This window comes from Aythya marila (assembly GCF_965140915.1).
Source record: "Aythya marila genome assembly, contig: HAP1_HAP1_SCAFFOLD_219, whole genome shotgun sequence".
NCBI lineage: Eukaryota > Metazoa > Chordata > Aves > Anseriformes > Anatidae > Aythya > Aythya marila.
The window spans coordinates 50,800-68,471 of NW_028137232.1; positions in this window are offsets into that span (position 1 = coordinate 50,800).

Below are 17,672 nucleotides of genomic sequence, written 5' to 3' on the forward strand. Positions count from 1 at the left end.
TGAAAAAGGGTAAATTGTGGGTTTTGTAGAACATCAGGTAGGTTTAGGATGGTTTTGGGGTGGATCTATGGTGTTGGGGGTTTTCTTTCGTTTTTGGGGCTGATCCTGTTCCTTTCCGGGGTGTTTTTGACGTGTTTTGTGGGCTCTGTTGGGTTTCGTTGGGTTTTCCATGGTCATCATGTTGGAAAACGGTCAACTGTGGGTTTTGGAGAACATCAGGTAGGTTTAGGGTGGTTTTGGGGTGGATCTATGGTTTTGGGGGTTTTCTTTCGTTTTTGGGTGTGATCCTGTTCTTGTTTGCGGTGTTTTTGACGTGTTTTGGGGTCTCCGTTGGGTTTTGTTTGGTTTTCCATGGTCATCATGGTGGAAAAGGGTAAATTGTGGGTTTTGGAGAACATCAGGTAGGTTTAGGGTGGTTTTGAGGTGCATCTATAGTTTTGAGGGGTTTTCTTCCAGATTTGGGGGTGATCCCGTTCTTGTTTGGGGTGTTTTTGACGTGTTTTGGGGTCTCCGTTGGGTTTTGTTGGCTTCTCATTGGTCGTTAATTTAAATGGGTGTGGATTGTGGGTTTTGGAGAAGATCAGGTGAGTTTAGTGTGGTTTTGGGGGGCAATTCATAGTTTTTGTGTTTTTTCTTCTGATCCCGTTCTTTTTTGGGGTGTTTTAGACGTGTTTTCCTGTCTCCGTTGCGTTTCGTTGGGTGTTCCGTGGTCATCATGGTGGAAAAGGGTAAATTGTGGGTTTTGAAGAACATCAGGTAGGATTAGGGTGGTTTTGAGGTGGATCTATGGTTTTGACGGGCTTTCTTCCAGTTTTTGGGTGATCCCATTTGTGTTTGCGGTGGTTTTGACGTGTTTTGGGGTCTCCGTTGTGTTTCGTTTGGTTTTCCGTGGTCATTATGGTGGAAAAGGGTATGTTGCGGGTTTTGGAGAACATCAGGTAGGTATAGGGTGATTTTTGGGGTGGATCTATGGTTTTGGGGGATTTTCTTCCAGTTTTGGGGGTGATCCCATTCTTGTTTGGGGTGTTTTTGACATGTTTTGGGGTCTCCGTTGGGTTTCGTTTGGTTTTCCGTGGTCATCATGGTGGAAAAGGGTAAGTTGTCGGTTTTGGAGAACATCAGGTAGGTTTGGGGGGACTTTGGGGTTGGATTCTTGGTATTTGGGGTTTTCTTCTCTTTTTTTGGGGTGATCCCTTTCTTTTTTGGGGTGTTTTTGACGTGTTTTGCGGTCTTTGTTGGGTTTCATTGGGTTCTCGTTTGACATTAAGGTAAATGGGAGCGGATTGTGGGTTTTGGAGAAGATCATGTGAGTTTAATGTGGTTTTTGGGGGTCAATTCATAGTTTTTGGTGTTTTTTCTTCTGATCCCATTCTTGTTTGGGGTGTTTTAGACGTGTTTTGGGGTCTCCGTTGGGTTTCGTTGGGTTTTCCGTGGTCATCATGGTGGAAAAGGGTAAGTTGCGGGTTTTGGAGAACATCAGGTAGGTTTGGGGGGACTTTGGGGGTGGATTCTTGGTATTTGGGGTTTTCTTCTGTTTTTTTTTGGGGTGATCCCTTTCTTTTTTGGGGTGTTTTTGACGTGTTTTGCGGTCTTTGTTGGGTTTCATTGGGTTCTCGTTTGACGTTAAGGTAAATGGGAGCGGATTTTGGGTTTTGGAGAAAATCATGTGAGTTTAGTGTGTTTTTTGGGGGGCAATGCATAGTTTTTAGTGTTTTTTCTTCTGATCCCGTTCTTTTTTGGGGTGTTTTTGACTTTTTTTTGTGGTCTCCGTTGGGTTTCGTTGGGTTTTTTATGGTCATCATGGTGGAAAATGGTAAATTGTGGGTTTTGGAGAACATCAGGTAGGTTTAGGGTGGTTTTGGGGTGGATCTATGGATTTCGGGCCTTTATTCTGTTTTTTTGGGTGATCCTGTTCTTGTTTGCGGTGTTTTTGACGTGTTTTGGGGTCTCCGTTTGGTTTCGCTGGGTTCTCGATGGTCGTTAAGTTAAATGGGAGTGGATGGTGGGTTTTGCAGAAGATCAGGTGAGTTTAGAGTGGTTTGGGGGTTGGATCCGTACTTTTTGGGGATTTTCTTCCAGTTTTGGCGGTGATCCCGTTCTTGTTTGGGGTGTTTTTGACGTGTTTTGGGGTCTCCGTTGGGTTTTGTTGGGTTTTCCGTGGTCATCATGGTGGAAATGCATAAATGGTGGGTTTTGGAGAACATCAGGTAGGTTTAGGATGGTTTTGGGGTGGATCTATGGTTTTGGGGGATTTTCTTCCAGTTTTTGGGTGATCCCATTCGTGTTTGCGGTTATTTTGACATGTTTTTTGGTCTCCGTTGGGTTTCGTTTGTTTTTCTGTGGTCATCATGGTGAAAAAGGGTAAATTGTGGGTTTTGTAGAACATCAGGTAGGTTTAGGATGGTTTTGGGGTGGATCTATGGTGTTGGGGGTTTTCTTTCGTTTTTGGGGCTGATCCTGTTCCTTTCCGGGGTGTTTTTGACGTGTTTTGTGGGCTCTGTTGGGTTTCGTTGGGTTTTCCATGGTCATCATGTTGGAAAACGGTCAACTGTGGGTTTTGGAGAACATCAGGTAGGTTTAGGGTGGTTTTGGGGTGGATCTATGGTTTTGGGGGTTTTCTTTCGTTTTTGGGTGTGATCCTGTTCTTGTTTGCGGTGTTTTTGACGTGTTTTGGGGTCTCCGTTGGGTTTTGTTTGGTTTTCCATGGTCATCATGGTGGAAAAGGGTAAATTGTGGGTTTTGGAGAACATCAGGTAGGATTAGGGTGGTATTGAGGTGGATCCATGGTTTTGACGGGCTTTCTTCCAGTTTTTGGGTGATCCCATTTGTGTTTGCGGTGGTTTTGACGTGTTTTGGGGTCTCCGTTGTGTTTCGTTTGGTTTTCCGTGGTCATTATGGTGGAAAAGGGTATGTTGCGGGTTTTGGAGAACATCAGGTAGGTATAGGGTGATTTTTGGGGTGGATCTATGGTTTTGGGGGATTTTCTTCCAGTTTTGGGGGTGATCCCATTCTTGTTTGGGGTGTATTTGACGTGTTTTGGGGTCTCCGTTGGGTTTCGTTTGGTTTTCCGTGGTCATCATGGTGGAAAAGGGTAAGTTGTCGGTTTTGGAGAACATCAGGTAGGTTTGGGGGGACTTTGGGGTTGGATTCTTGGTATTTGGGGTTTTCTTTTCTTTTTTGGGGGTGATCCCTTTCTTTTTTGGGGTGTTTTTGACGTGTTTTGCGGTCTTTGTTGGGTTTCATTGGGTTCTCGTTTGACATTAAGGTAAATGGGAGCGGATTGTGGGTTTTGGAGAAGATCATGTGAGTTTAGTGTGGTTTTTGGGGGTCAATTCATAGTTTTTGGTGTTTTTTCTTCTGATCCCATTCTTGTTTGGGGTGTTTTAGACGTGTTTTGGGGTCTCCGTTGGGTTTCGTTGGGTTTTCCGTGGTCATCATGGTGGAAAAGGGTAAATTGTGGGTTTTGGAGAACATCAGGTAGGTTTAGGGTGGTTTTGGGATGGATCTATGGTGTTGGGGGTTTTATTTCGTTTTGGGGGGTGATCCTGTTCCTTTCTGGGGTGTTTTTGACGTGTTTTGGGGTCTCTGTTGTGTTTTGTTGGGTTTTCCATGGTCATCATGGTGGAAAACGGTAAATTGTGGGTTTTGGAGAAGATCAGGTAGGTTTAGGGTGGTTTTGGGGTGGATCTATGGCTTTGGGGGTTTTCTTTCGTTTTTGGGTGTGATCCTGTTCTTGTTTGGGGTGTTTTTGACGTGTTTTGGGGTCTCCGTTTGGTTTCGTTGTGTTCTCGTTGGTCGTTAAGTTAAATGGGAGTGGATGGTGGGTTTTGCAGAAGATCAGGTGAGTTTAGAGTGGTTTGGGGGTTGGATCCGTACTTTTTGGGGATTTTCTTCCAGTTTTGGGGGTGATCCCGTTCTTGTTTGGGGTGTTTTTGACGTGTTTTGTGGTCTCCATTGGGTTTTGTTGGGTTTTCCATGGTCATCATGGTGGAAAAGTGTAAATTGTGGGTTTTGGAGAAGATCAGGTAGGTTTAGGGTGGTTTTGGGGTGGATCTATGGTTTTGCGGGATTTTCTTCCAGTTTTGTTGTTGATCCCTTTCTTGTTTGGGTGTTTTTGACGTGTTTTGTGGTCTCCGTTGGGTTTCGTTTGGTTTTCCGTGGTCATCCTAGTGGAAAAGAGTAAGTTGTGGGTTTTGGAGAACATCAGGTAGGTTTAGGGTGCTTTTTGGGAGGATATGTGGTATTTGGCATTTTGTTCTATTTTTTGGGTTAATTCTGTTCTTTTTTGGGTGTTTTTGGCGTGTTTTGCGGTCTCTGTTGGGTTTCGTTAGGTTCTCGTTGGTCGTCAAGGTAAATGGGAGTGGATTGTGGGTTTTGGAGAAGATCAGGTTAGTTTACGGCGGTTTGGGGGGGAAATTCATAGTTTTTGGTGTTTTTTCTTCTGATCCCGTTCTTTTTTGGGGTGTTTTAGACGTGTTTTGGGGTCTCCGTTGGGTTTCGTTGGGTTTTCCATGGTCATCATGGTGGAAAAGGGTAAGTTGCGGGTTTTGGAGAACATCAGGTAGGTTTGGGGGGACTTTGGGGGTGGATTCTTGGTATTTGGGGTTTTCTTCTGCTTTTTTTTGGGGTGATCCCTTTCTTTTTTGGGGTGTTTTTGACGTGTTTTGCGGTCTTTGTTGGGTTTCATTGGGTTCTCGTTTGACGTTAAGGTAAATGGGAGCAGATTGTGGGTTTTGGAGAAGATCATGTGAGTTTAATGTGGTTTTTGGGGGTCAATTCATAGTTTTTGGTGTTTTTTCTTCTGATCCCATTCTTGTTTGGGGTGTTTTAGACGTGTTTTGGGGTCTCCGTTGGGTTTCGTTGGGTTTTCCGTGGTCATCATGGTGGAAAAGGGTAAGTTGCGGGTTTTGGAGAACATCAGGTAGGTTTGGGGGGACTTTGGGGGTGGATTCTTGGTATTTGGGGTTTTCTTCTGCTTTTTTTTGGGGTGATCCCTTTCTTTTTTGGGGTGTTTTTGACGTGTTTTGCGGTCTTTGTTGGGTTTCATTGGGTTCTCGTTTGACGTTAAGGTAAATGGGAGCGGATTGTGGGTTTTGGAGAAAATCATGTGAGTTTAGTGTGTTTTTTGGGGGGCAATGCATAGTTTTTAGTGTTTTTTCTTCTGATCCCGTTCTTTTTTGGGGTGTTTTTGACTTTTTTTTGTGGTCTCCGTTGGGTTTCGTTGGGTTTTCCATGGTCATCATGGTGGAAAAGGGTAAATTGTGGGTTTTGGAGAACATCAGGTAGGTTTAGGGTGGTTTTGGGGTGGATCTATGGATTTCGGGCCTTTATTCTGTTTTTTTGGGTGATCCTGTTCTTGTTTGCGGTGTTTTTGACGTGTTTTGGGGTCTCCGTTTGGTTTCGCTGGGTTCTCGATGGTCGTTAAGTTAAATGGGAGTGGATGGTGGGTTTTGCAGAAGATCAGGTGAGTTTAGAGTGGTTTGGGGGTTGGATCCGTACTTTTTGGGGATTTTCTTCCAGTTTTGGCGGTGATCCCGTTCTTGTTTGGGGTGTTTTTGACGTGTTTTGGGGTCTCCATTGGGTTTAGTTGGGTTTTCCGTGGTCATCATGGTGGAAATGCATAAATGGTGGGTTTTGGAGAACATCAGGTAGGTTTAGGATGGTTTTGGGGTGGATCTATGGTTTTGGGGGATTTTCTTCCAGTTTTTGGGTGATCCCATTCGTGTTTGCGGTTATTTTGACATGTTTTTTGGTCTCCGTTGGGTTTCGTTTGTTTTTCTGTGGTCATCATGGTGAAAAAGGGTAAATTGTGGGTTTTGTAGAACATCAGGTAGGTTTAGGATGGTTTTGGGGTGGATCTATGGTGTTGGGGGTTTTCTTTCGTTTTTGGGGCTGATCCTGTTCCTTTCCGGGGTGTTTTTGACGTGTTTTGTGGGCTCTGTTGGGTTTCGTTGGGTTTTCCATGGTCATCATGTTGGAAAACGGTCAACTGTGGGTTTTGGAGAACAGCAGGTAGGTTTAGGGTGGTTTTGGGGTGGATCTATGGTTTTGGGGGTTTTCTTTCGTTTTTGGGTGTGATCCTGTTCTTGTTTGGGGTGTTTTTGACGTGTTTTGGGGTCTCCGTTGGGTTTTGTTGGCTTCTCATTGGTCGTTAATTTAAATGGGTGTGGATTGTGGGTTTTGGAGAAGATCAGGTGAGTTTAGTGTGGTTTTGGGGGGCAATTCATAGTTTTTGTGTTTTTTCTTCTGATCCCGTTCTTTTTTGGGGTGTTTTAGACGTGTTTTCCTGTCTCCGTTGCGTTTCGTTGGGTGTTCCGTGGTCATCATGGTGGAAAAGGGTAAATTGTGGGTTTTGAAGAACATCAGGTAGGATTAGGGTGGTTTTGAGGTGGATCTATGGTTTTGACGGGCTTTCTTCCAGTTTTTGGGTGATCCCATTTGTGTTTGCGGTGGTTTTGACGTGTTTTGGGGTCTCCGTTGTGTTTCGTTTGGTTTTCCGTGGTCATCATGGTGGAAAAGGGTAAGTTGTCGGTTTTGGAGAACATCAGGTAGGTTTGGGGGGACTTTGGGGGTGGATTCTTGGTATTTGGGGTTTTCTTTTCTTTTTTTGGGGTGATCCCTTTCTTTTTTGGGATGTTTTTCACGTGTTTTGCGGTCTTTGTTGGGTTTCATTGGGTTCTCGTTTGACGTTAAGGTAAATGGGAGCGGATTGTGGGTTTTGGAGAAGATCTTGTGAGTTTAGTGTGGTTTTGGGGGGCAATGCATAGCTTTTGGTGTTTTTTCTTCTGATCCCGTTCTTTTTTGGGGTGTTTTAGACGTGTTTTGGGGTCTCCGTTGGGTTTCGTTGGGTTTTCCCTGGTCATCATGGTGGAAAAGGGTAAATTGTGGGTTTTGGAGAACATCAGGTAGGTTTAGGGTGGTTTTGGGGTGCATCTATGGTTTTGGGGGTTTTATTTCGTTTTGGGGGGTGATCCTGTTCCTTTCTGGGGTGTTTTTGACGTGTTTTGGGGTCTCTGTTGTGTTTTGTTGGGTTTTCCATGGTCATCATGGTGGAAAACGGTAAATTGTGGGTTTTGGAGAAGATCAGGTAGGTTTAGGGTGGTTTTGGGGTGGATCTATGGCTTTGGGGGTTTTCTTTCGTTTTTGGGTGTGATCCTGTTCTTGTTTGCGGTGTTTTTGACATGTTTTGGGGTCTCCGTTTGGTTTCGTTGTGTTCTCGTTGGTCGTTAAGTTAAATGGGAGTGGATGGTGGGTTTTGCAGAAGATCAGGTGAGTTTAGAGTGGTTTGGGGGTTGGATCCGTACTTTTTGGGGATTTTCTTCCAGTTTTGGCGGTGATCCCGTTCTTGTTTGGGGTGTTTTTGACGTGTTTTGGGGTCTCCATTGGGTTTTGTTGGGTTTTCCGTGGTCATCATGGTGGAAATGCATAAATGGTGGGTTTTGGAGAACATCAGGTAGGTTTAGGATGGTTTTGGGGTGGACCTATGGTTTTGGGAGATTTTCTTCCAGTTTTTGGGTGATCCCATTCGTGTTTGCGGTTATTTTGACATGTTTTGGGGTCTCCGTTGGGTTTCGTTGGGTTTTCAGTGGTCATCATGGTGGAAAAGTGTAAATTGTGGGTTTTGGAGAACATCAGGTAGGTTTGGGGTGGTTTTGAGGTGCATCTATAGTTTTGAGGGGTTTTCTTCCAGATTTGGGGGTGATCCCGTTCTTGTTTGCGGTGTTTTTGACGTGTTTTGGGGTCTCCGTTGGGTTTCCTTGGCTTCTCGTTGATCGTTAATTTAAATGGGTGTGGATTGTGGGTTTTGCAGAAGATCAGGTGAGTTTAGAGTGGTTTGGGGGTTGGATCCGTGCTTTTTGGGGATATTCTTCCAGTTTTGGCGGTGATCCCGTTTTTGTTTGGGGTGTTTTTGACGTGTTTTGGGGTCTCTGTTGGGTTTCGTTGGGTTTTTCTTGGTCATCATGTTGGAAAAGTGTCAATTGTGGGTTTTGGAGAAGATCAGGTAGGTTTAGGGTGGTTTTGGGGTGCATCTATGGAATTTGGGCCTTTATTCTGTTTTTTGGGTTGATCCTGTTCTTCTTTGCGGTGTTTTTGACGTGTTTTGGGGTCTTTGTTTTGTTTCGTTGGGTTTTCCGTGGTCATCATGGTGGAAAAGTGTAAATTGTGGGTTTTGAAGAACATCAGGTAGGTTTAGGATGGTTTTGGGGTGGATCTATGGTTTGGGGGGATTTTCTTCCAGTTTTTGGGTGATCCCGTTCGTGTTTGGGGTGATTTTGACATGTTTTGGGGTCTCCGTTGGGTTTTGTTGTGTTTTCCGTGGTCATCATGGTGGAAAAGGGTAAATTGCGCGTTTTGGAGAACATCAGGTAGGTTTAGGGTGGTTTTGGGTTGGATCTATGGTTTTGGGGTGTTTTCTTTCGTTTTTGGGGCTGATCCTGTTCCTTTCCGGGGTGTTTTTGACGTGTTTTGTGGGCTCTGTTGGGTTTCGTTTGGTTTTCCATGGTCATCATGTTGGAAAACGGTCAACTGTGGGTTTTGGAGAACATCAGGTAGGTTTAGGGTGGTTTTGGGGTGGATCTATGGTTTTGGGGGTTTTCTTTCGTTTTTGGGTGTGATCCTGTTCTTGTTTGCGGTGTTTTTGACGTGTTTTGGGGTCTCCGTTGGGTTTTGTTTGGTTTTCCATGGTCATCATGGTGGAAAAGGGTAAATTGTGGGTTTTGGAGAACATCAGGTAGGTTTAGGGTGGTTTTGAGGTGCATCTATAGTTTTGAGGGGTTTTCTTCCAGATTTGGGGGTGATCCCGTTCTTGTTTGGGGTGTTTTTGACGTGTTTTGGGGTCTCCGTTGGGTTTTGTTGGCTTCTCATTGGTCGTTAATTTAAATGGGTGTGGATTGTGGGTTTTGGAGAAGATCAGGTGAGTTTAGTGTGGTTTTGGGGGGCAATTCATAGTTTTTGTGTTTTTTCTTCTGATCCCGTTCTTTTTTGGGGTGTTTTAGACGTGTTTTCCTGTCTCCGTTGCGTTTCGTTGGGTGTTCCGTGGTCATCATGGTGGAAAAGGGTAAATTGTGGGTTTTGAAGAACATCAGGTAGGATTAGGGTGGTTTTGAGGTGGATCTATGGTTTTGACGGGCTTTCTTCCAGTTTTTGGGTGATCCCATTTGTGTTTGCGGTGGTTTTGACGTGTTTTGGGGTCTCCGTTGTGTTTCGTTTGGTTTTCCGTGGTCATTATGGTGGAAAAGGGTCAATTGTGGGTTTTGGAGAAGATCAGGTAGGTTTAGGGTGGTTTTGGGGTGGATCTATGGAGTTTGGGCCTTTATTCTGTTTTTTGGGATGATCCCGTTCTTTTTTGGGGTGTTTTTGACATGTTTTGGGGTCTCCATTGGGTTTTGTTGGGTTTTCCATGGTCATCATGGTGGAAAAGTGTAAATTGTGGGTTTTGGAGAAGATCAGGTAGGCTTAGGGTGGTTTTGGGGTGGGTCTATGGTTTTGGGGGATTTTCTTCCAGTTTTTGGGTGATCCTGTTCGTGTTTGCGGTGGTTTTGACGTGTTTTGGGGTCTCCGTTGGGTTTCGTTTGGTTTTCCCTTGTCATCATGGTGGAAAAGGGTAAGTTGCGGGTTTTGGAGAACATCAGGTAGGTCTGGGGGGACTTTGGGGGTGGATTCTTGGTATTTGGGGTTTTCTTCTGTTTTTTTGGGGTGATCCCTTTCTTTTTTGGGGTGTTTTAGACGTGTTTTGCGGTCTTTGTTGGGTTTCATTGGGTTCTTGTTTGACGTTAATGTAAATGGGAGCGGATTGTGGGTTTTGGAGAAGATCATGTCAGTTTAGTGTGGTTTTGGGGGGCAATTCATAGTTTTTGGTGTTTTTTCTTCTGATCCCGTTCTTTTTTGGGGTGTTTTAGACGTGTTTTGGGGTCTCCATTGGGTTTTGTTGGGTTTTCCATGGTCATCATGGTGGAAAAGTTTAAATTGTGGGTTTTGCAGAAGATCAGGTAGGTTTAGAGTGGTTTTGGGGTTGATCTATGGTTTTGGGGGTTTTCTTTCATTTTTGGTGGTGATCCCGTTCTTGTTTGGTGTGTTTTTGACGTGTTTTGGCGTCTCCGTTGGGTTTTAGTGTGGTTCTTGTTGGTCATCATGTTGAAAAAGGGTAAACTGTGGGTTTTGGAGAACATCAGGTAGCTTAGGGGGCCTTTTGGGGTGGATCTATGGCTTTTTTGGTTTTCTTTCCTTTTTGGTGTGATCCTGTTTATTTTTGTGCTGTTATTGACGTGTTTTGGGGTCTCCGTTGGGTTTTGTTGGGTTTCCATTGGATTTTCTCGTGGTTGGGAGTGGATTGTACATTTAGGAGAACATCAGGTAGGTTTAAGGGTTTTGGGGGGTTAAATCACGTTTTTTCTTCTGATCCAGTTTACTTTTGGGGTGTTTTTGACGTGTTTTGGGGTTTCCGTTGTGTTTCGTTGAGATCCTAATGGATTTTATGGTGGTTGGGAGTGGACTTTGGGATTTGGAGAACATCACGTAAGTTTAGGGTGGTTTTCGGATTGGATCCGTGCTTTTTGGGGATTTTCTTCCAGTTTTGGGGGTGATGTCGTTTTTCTTAGGGGTGTTTTTGACGTGTTTTGGGGTCTCCATTGGGTTTCGTTGGGTTTTCCGTGGTCATCGTGATGGAAAAGGGTAAATTGTGGAATTTGGAGAACATCAGGTAGGTTTACGGTGGTTTTTGGGTGAATCTATGGTTTCTGGGGGTTTTCTTTTTTTGTTGTTGTTTTTTTTTTTTTTTTTTTTTCTCCCAAGAACCATATAAATTACATGCAAAACATTGTACATAGAGATTAATATCAAAATGCAATACACATCACGTGCACTTTAAGCTGGACTCTAGTATATGGCAAACACACCAGGGTACATATTGCTTTGAAACCACCATTTTTTTTTAATGTCATGCATACCACATAATATTCAGTCTTTTGTTTTGTATTTCTCTGATTTTATACAAATATACCAGTGCTTATTATACTATTTACTGGAAAAGAATAAAAAAATCAGATCTGTGTGCCCTCTTCAAATCAAAATTTTGTTCTGAGAGCACTGGATAAATATATATACACACACCAACAAGTGTCATAAGCTTTGCCTTTGCTGACGGAAGATAAATAGTACAAAGAAAGTCTGTCTAGTTTGTTTTACAGACTTGTCTTTCTCAGTATGGAACAAACTGACCTCCCTGGTCTAACTTTGCAGTTGCCTATTCTGCCTTTGTCCTGCAGAGAACAGCAAGAAAGGAACAAATCTATTTTTGCACCCCAAAAACGCATTAGAGGAGGATTATCACACCCACCTAAGGGTACTTCCTTGTTTGTTTATAAAGCACAAAGCATTTCTCTTGGACAGTCTCTGTTGCTGGCCTCTTTTGTGCCTTCCATTTATAATAAAGATATTAAGATGCTTACCCCTTGCTTGTTTTTTTTTTTTTTTTTAATTTGTTTGTTTGTTTGTTTTTGTTTTTTTTTAAAGAACAGTGGAAGTGGAGAGTCGGATGACAAGCAAGAACAAACACTAGAAACTCCTTGTTCTGCCCCTGCTTTTTAATCACCCAGCATCACCCCGGCTGCAAAACAGCCTCTGCTGATTTACCTGCTTGTTAAAGCACCCCACAGGCTGCAAGTGCGGTGTGCTAGGTGTCAAGTTATATTTAACGGTGCACACGTAACCATTCATCTTCCCACAGTCGAAGCACAGAACAGCCTCTTGCTAACACAACTCATCCCTGCTGCTGCAAGAAACCTCATGGCCTGCAGGAAAACCTCAAGCTAAGAGTTCCAAAGCAAAAGCAGAAAACGCATCATTTGTACTCTTTCTATTTGAGGGAATTCTAGCTGCTAAATGCTGCCTACATCTGAGGGCACGTTCTGAGGCTGCCGGGAAGGACACTCAACACCCACTGACAGCAGGAGTGCAAAGATGCCAGCCAAGAAGGCAAAGGTTAGAGCTGAACGCTGCCTCAGCTTCCTCCAGCAGCCAGCTGGGGGTCACCTTTCACCACGCTCTCTGAGACTCGGAGCCCCGAGTTACCGCAGCCGCCACGTACAGCTGCTCCTTGCTGGCCCAAACTATTTGAAGAGTCTTCAGACTTCAGGGACCTGTTTTACGACAGCCTCAAGATCAAATTCATCTGTTCCTGAAGGCGCTGATCGTCCTGCTGTTTCTGTAGCTGTCAAAGAACAATCCTGAACTGAGGCACTCGTCTGATCAAACAGTGCTTCGGCACAGATTTGTCTTTAGCTTGACACATCAAGGTGAAGACGAATCGATTCTTGCAAGCAACCTCTCAAGCAGGGATCTAATAAGGTGACCAAAACGACAGATCTGTTGTGCAGATCTGAGCACGTCACTCTGCAGGGAATCACTTTCAAGCCTAAGATGTTTCACCCATCTCCCTGCCCCAGAGCGACACAAGGAAAGCTCTTAAGCAATTGCTAGCCTCTCCTCAGTGCTCACGAGTCCCAAATCACTAATTTTACAATATATAAACCATGGCAGCTGGCACCTAGATGGCACACGGTGACACTGCACACGTGGGCAGTGCTGTCAGGAGCTGGAAAGTCAGGGGTGAGGGGGTTAAGGGAAAACCACACATCGGTTTAGCAACTTGGCTCCCGTAGGATACTTCCTACGGCAGGAGTTTTAGCAAAGTCCCTCCCTCAGAGGGACCTGCTGGCTAATTAAAACAGGACTTCTGCTGGAGCAGTCAGAAGGCAGCAGGGTATCAGGAGATATCCAGTGGGCATCACCGTCAGCCTGTGGCAGTTTGGGGTCCAGGTATCAGTGGTTATGCGTGGTTTTCTCTGCTTCACTTTCTCCAAAGCTGTGAAAAAATAGTTCTTTTACAGCACTGTACAGTCACACGTTACGGATGGAACCAGCTGCATCAACTTCCAGTACGACGGTGTTGGAAAAAGGTGCCTTTGGTGGTCAGGAGCACAACAGCTCTGGTGAGGTGTTATTTAAGTGTGTTCTTACATCTGAGTTTCCTCATAGCAGTATGTAGCTGAGGGGGTCCAGGTTTCCCAGGTAAGATTGATGTTTTTTCTCCTACCAAGCACCAGCTCAGTATACAAAGCTCTGTTAATAACACCCAAGCGTGTAGATGTTAAACTGAAACTGCTTTTAAACCTATTTGTTGTTACGAAAATAGCTTAATACACCATCTTCACAGGGTAAAAATTCACATGGAAGGACAAAAAAACCCAGAAGCGCTTCCTGAGCTTCAGTTTACCAACAGCACCATCGGATTTAGATCCTGGCCTGGCAGCCAGGATGCAGGGTCTGTAAGCATTGCTGCGATGTGCAAGTGCCAAGGCAGGTTTCTGGCCTGCCCTGAATAAAATACCTTTTTTTTTTAATACAAACAGCGTGCCAGGTACGCTGTAATGCCAATGTGCCAGCTCAATAGAGGATGTCAAACAACAGAGGCGTTTATCCTAATTTCTGGCATGAAAACACTTTTAACAGCATTCTTTTCATGAAGAAAACCCTCTCTATCTTCTCCAATGCTCCAGGATCTGCTGCAGCTGCAGCAGCCGCGCTGGTACAACCCACATCTTTGCCAAATCTTTTCAATAATTGTGCTTTACCTCGGCAATGTTGAGGTCACTCCTCTTCCTCCTCCAGCTGAGCAAGCAGCTCGCTGGCTCTGCCACACCGCAGGTGCGGAAGCGAAAGCTGGGAACACAGGAGTCAAACTCTCAGTGCTCACAAAGCCACCAGGGCAGAGGGCTGACACAGAGGCACCCCGGATCCGCTCTCCCTCCCCGCTGCGAGGCTCGCAGCAGCCCCAACCCGAAGCACACACAATGCTTCGCATGGTGATGTCACCGCTGATTCTGAGTCCCCACGTGAGGATCTGCTTCACCACTCTCAACGTTGGTGTTGGTTTTTGATTTTTGTTTTTTTTTTTTTTCTTTTAAACATTCTCAGCTTATGGGAAACCATCAGGTAAACCACAGATCGCTAGGGAAGAAGGCCCACACGAGGGAAGTCCGTGCTTTTCTTCCAGGCAGTGGCACGTGCTTTAACACGCCGCGTTCGACAAAGCAGCTCTCCCCGTTTTGCTCAGTGGCAACAGGCACGACTGCAACGCACACAGGTGTAGGCAGCACCTGCAGGTCCCAAACCCTTAACCCGTTTTTAGAGAGCACCAATTTTTTAAGTAGTGCTTTTCCCTTAATCCATGACCCCTTCTTTCCTTTATTTCTATCGGGTGGCTCTCCTCCATTTTCCTCCTCAGTGTCTGAGCAGACACTGGGAATCGTTTCCGGAGGAAGGGCACGGCTGAAGCTCCTCCATCTACTCTCCGAGAAAAGAGAGTATGTTAAAGAATACATCTTTCCTTTCTTTTCCCTTTTTTAAATACAATTTCTGAAATCAACGCTGCGGCCTGGCAGCAAATACCTACGGGACTAAAGGTGATTCCTCATCCTCACTGTAACGTTGTAGTTAACCTCCCAACGAACCCATCTCCCCAGGAAGCGGCCATTTGAGATGGGAAGGGGCAGAGCAAGAGGAAGCTCTCCTTAGCCTAGCTCTTCCCCCAACACCACCTCGCCACCCAGCACCAAATTCAACTCACCTGCTCCGCCCGATCACTCGAACGGGCGTCCGACGCTGGCACACGCCGCAGCGGTGGTTCTGACGTGCCTTAAATCACCTCTCCGCAGAATATCTCGGGTCTGTACGCTCAAATAACGCAGTATTTGAGAAATAACGCCCAGAGCTCACACTCTGAGTGCAGCCCAACAGCACCGAAGCACCGGTAGGCTAAACATTCCAAACCTGGCAACAAGGCTGACCCAAGCAACAGCACGGAACCCTTCTGCACCTTCAGCGTGGACATCAGCGTAAGGAAACACAGACCTCCTCGATCCAAATTTTAAGCGAGAAACGCAAAAGGTCACCCAACCGGCTTGTTTTCAGCAAGCTAAAGGAGAAATTAAGGCGACAACCGGGTGCATCCAGAGTTAGTCAGATCCTGAAGGCAGTTCCTTGGGGGAACGGAGGAGCAACGCGCCAGATGAGGGCTGCCTTACAGCGCACCCCTTAGAGGCACTGCTACGGAAGGAAGGCAGAAGGTTGGAACTCGAAAGAACTCGCAAGGCGCCCGTTAAGGGGGAAATCTTCCATTTTTTTCTCAGCAGAACCTCCCCTCTCCCTCCCCCCCCCCCCAACCCCCCCATGAAGGCAGACCGGGGACTCTTTGCTTCCTTAGGGAGAGGGCAGGGACGGGGCAGGGTGGTGGGACAGATGGCCAGAGGTTCGGATGGACGGACAGACAGCCGGACAGAGGGCCCAGCAAGGCCTGACGAAGGGCTCAGGAGCGGGAGGGAAGGGCAGGGCGAGGGGAAAGGCAGAGAAGTACAAATCTCTTTTTCCTTGTGATAACTTTTCTTGACCAAAAAACACGATTGTGAATGAGGCAAAATGAAAGATGTAACATGGGGACGTGCGGATACTCACGATGATGCAGCCTTCTATCCGCATGTTCACCTGCTCATAGAGCCACACCTGGATCCTCGACCTCTGCAGAACGAAGGAGGAGAGTAAGTCGGGCCACAAACACTGAGCACTTTTGTTCTCTCATGTGTTCAGAAATACCTGCTAGCCACAGCCACGACAGCTCCCAAACGCTCCGAGGAGCAACTCTCAGGGGCAGTTCCAATGTGCAATCTGACATTTGAGCGTTATACCATCGGGTGAATACTACACGTTTGGTGAAGAACACGTTTCCAGTCACAAGGGAACACCCCTGCACGCCCGGCTACACGAGGGGGAAATGCCGGGCTCCTTGTGCCCACCAGCACACCGCACAGCTCTCCATCCCCCACAAACCCGTCCCGGGACACAGCCAGGAGCCGAAAACTCACCGAGGGGAATCCCCAGACCCTCCCCACTCCCCCCACACTCCCCAAATCCCCATCCCCGCCCCCTCCCCGCGGTACTCACGTTCTGCAGGTAGCGGAAGATGAGGTTCTGGGGCGCTGCGTTAAGGGCTCAGCACGGGGACGACAGTTCCGGGCTCGGGACAAGGCCCCAAACCCCACAGCGAGGCCTCAGGGCCCCGCGACAAGGCCTCAAGGCCCGGGCCGAGCCCCCTGAGGTCCGAGCCGCCCCCCACCCACCTCCCCGGCACCCCCCAGCCGCAGGAAGGATACGATGGGCTGCACCATCACCTTCTGCACCTTCTGGCCCTGCCCGCGGTACGCCATGGCTGCTGCCGCCTCGCCGCTCCCGCTCCCAGCACCGCAGGCAGAAGAGGCGAAGGCTGATGGTAGAACAGGGCTTCTTGGGGTGAAGGGAAAGCGAGGGCAGGTGGGCGCAGTCTCTGAGCTCTCCTCCTCCTGATTTGGCTTTTTCTCCCCCATTTCTGAGCCGGCAGAAGTCCCCGTGAAGTCCTTCGGCACGATGAAGGCCTGCGTGAGCTCCAGCAGCAGTTTCGTCAGCGGAGGTTTTCCCTGGTGGGGCCGGGGCGTCACAGCACACACACACACACACACACACAGAGACGCGTGGTTTTGTCCAAACATTAAGTATTTACAACAAATTCGACAAGCGCTTTTCCTCTGCCAGCAGCAAATGCCTGAGGGCCCCCACAGCTTCACAAATCATAGCGGGAAGTGCCTACCGTGCCGCGAAAAGTTCGGAAAATAATTCAAAATTGATCTGCTAGGGGAAAAAAAACGATGGCTGGTGGCAGGGTACACAATACACCCGAATCTCAGCTCTGTCCTCCGCAGGGTCAGTGCCCACGCCCAAGTGCGATGCTGATGGCACCCGAACATTTGCTGTAGCAGGCAGCAGAGCCAGCAGCTCAGGGGAGCAACTTTTAAAACCAAGAGGCACTTAAACAACCCTTCATCGACCCTGTGACTGCGGCAGAGTCCCGACTGCTCGCCCCGGAGTCCTCACACAGGCAAAAAGCACCAACCAAAGCCTGGGGGAACTTTGGTATAGCACAAGAGAAGGGAGTGGGGGTAGTGGAGCCGCATGGCAGAGCTGCTGCTTTTCACCATTTGATCCTCCCTGATAATTGAAAGGAAGGCTGGGTGGGCTGACCCCCACCCCCATTCCTGGCAGCAAGTTTGGTCCACAACACACTGGAACAACGATTCTGCTCCCTCCCACCCCTACAGCTTCATCATCTGACACGGGTACAGTCAAAACAATGGCATACACGAGTAAAAGTCAAGAGTTGACATAGTAACTCCAGGATTTGGCTATCAACTGTCCGAGAAATCAGAACACCGAAGCTTCACAATGTGCCCAACATCGAGTTGTGCCAAGGGCGGAGGAAGGAAGAAGCTTTACATTTAAGCCTTCAGAGCATCGCTCCATCAGAAGATCGATTTGCAGCCACCATGGCGTGCCAATGGAGATCTTTCTGTGCCAAAAGAAGTGCTTTGTCCTCTCGATATCGAAGGTAACCACCTATAGTTACAGAATGGATGCACAAGACCTTAACTCTGACCAGCAGGGAAATTTAGGACAACTGAGCGCAGATCCTGCCAATTTCTACCACTTCGGACTGTGCTTTAAGTCTCATTGCAAAGCCTCAGTTAGAAAAAGGATCACCTCGGGGTATCCAACAAGAAGAACAGTTTTAATTTTTTTTTTTTTTTTAA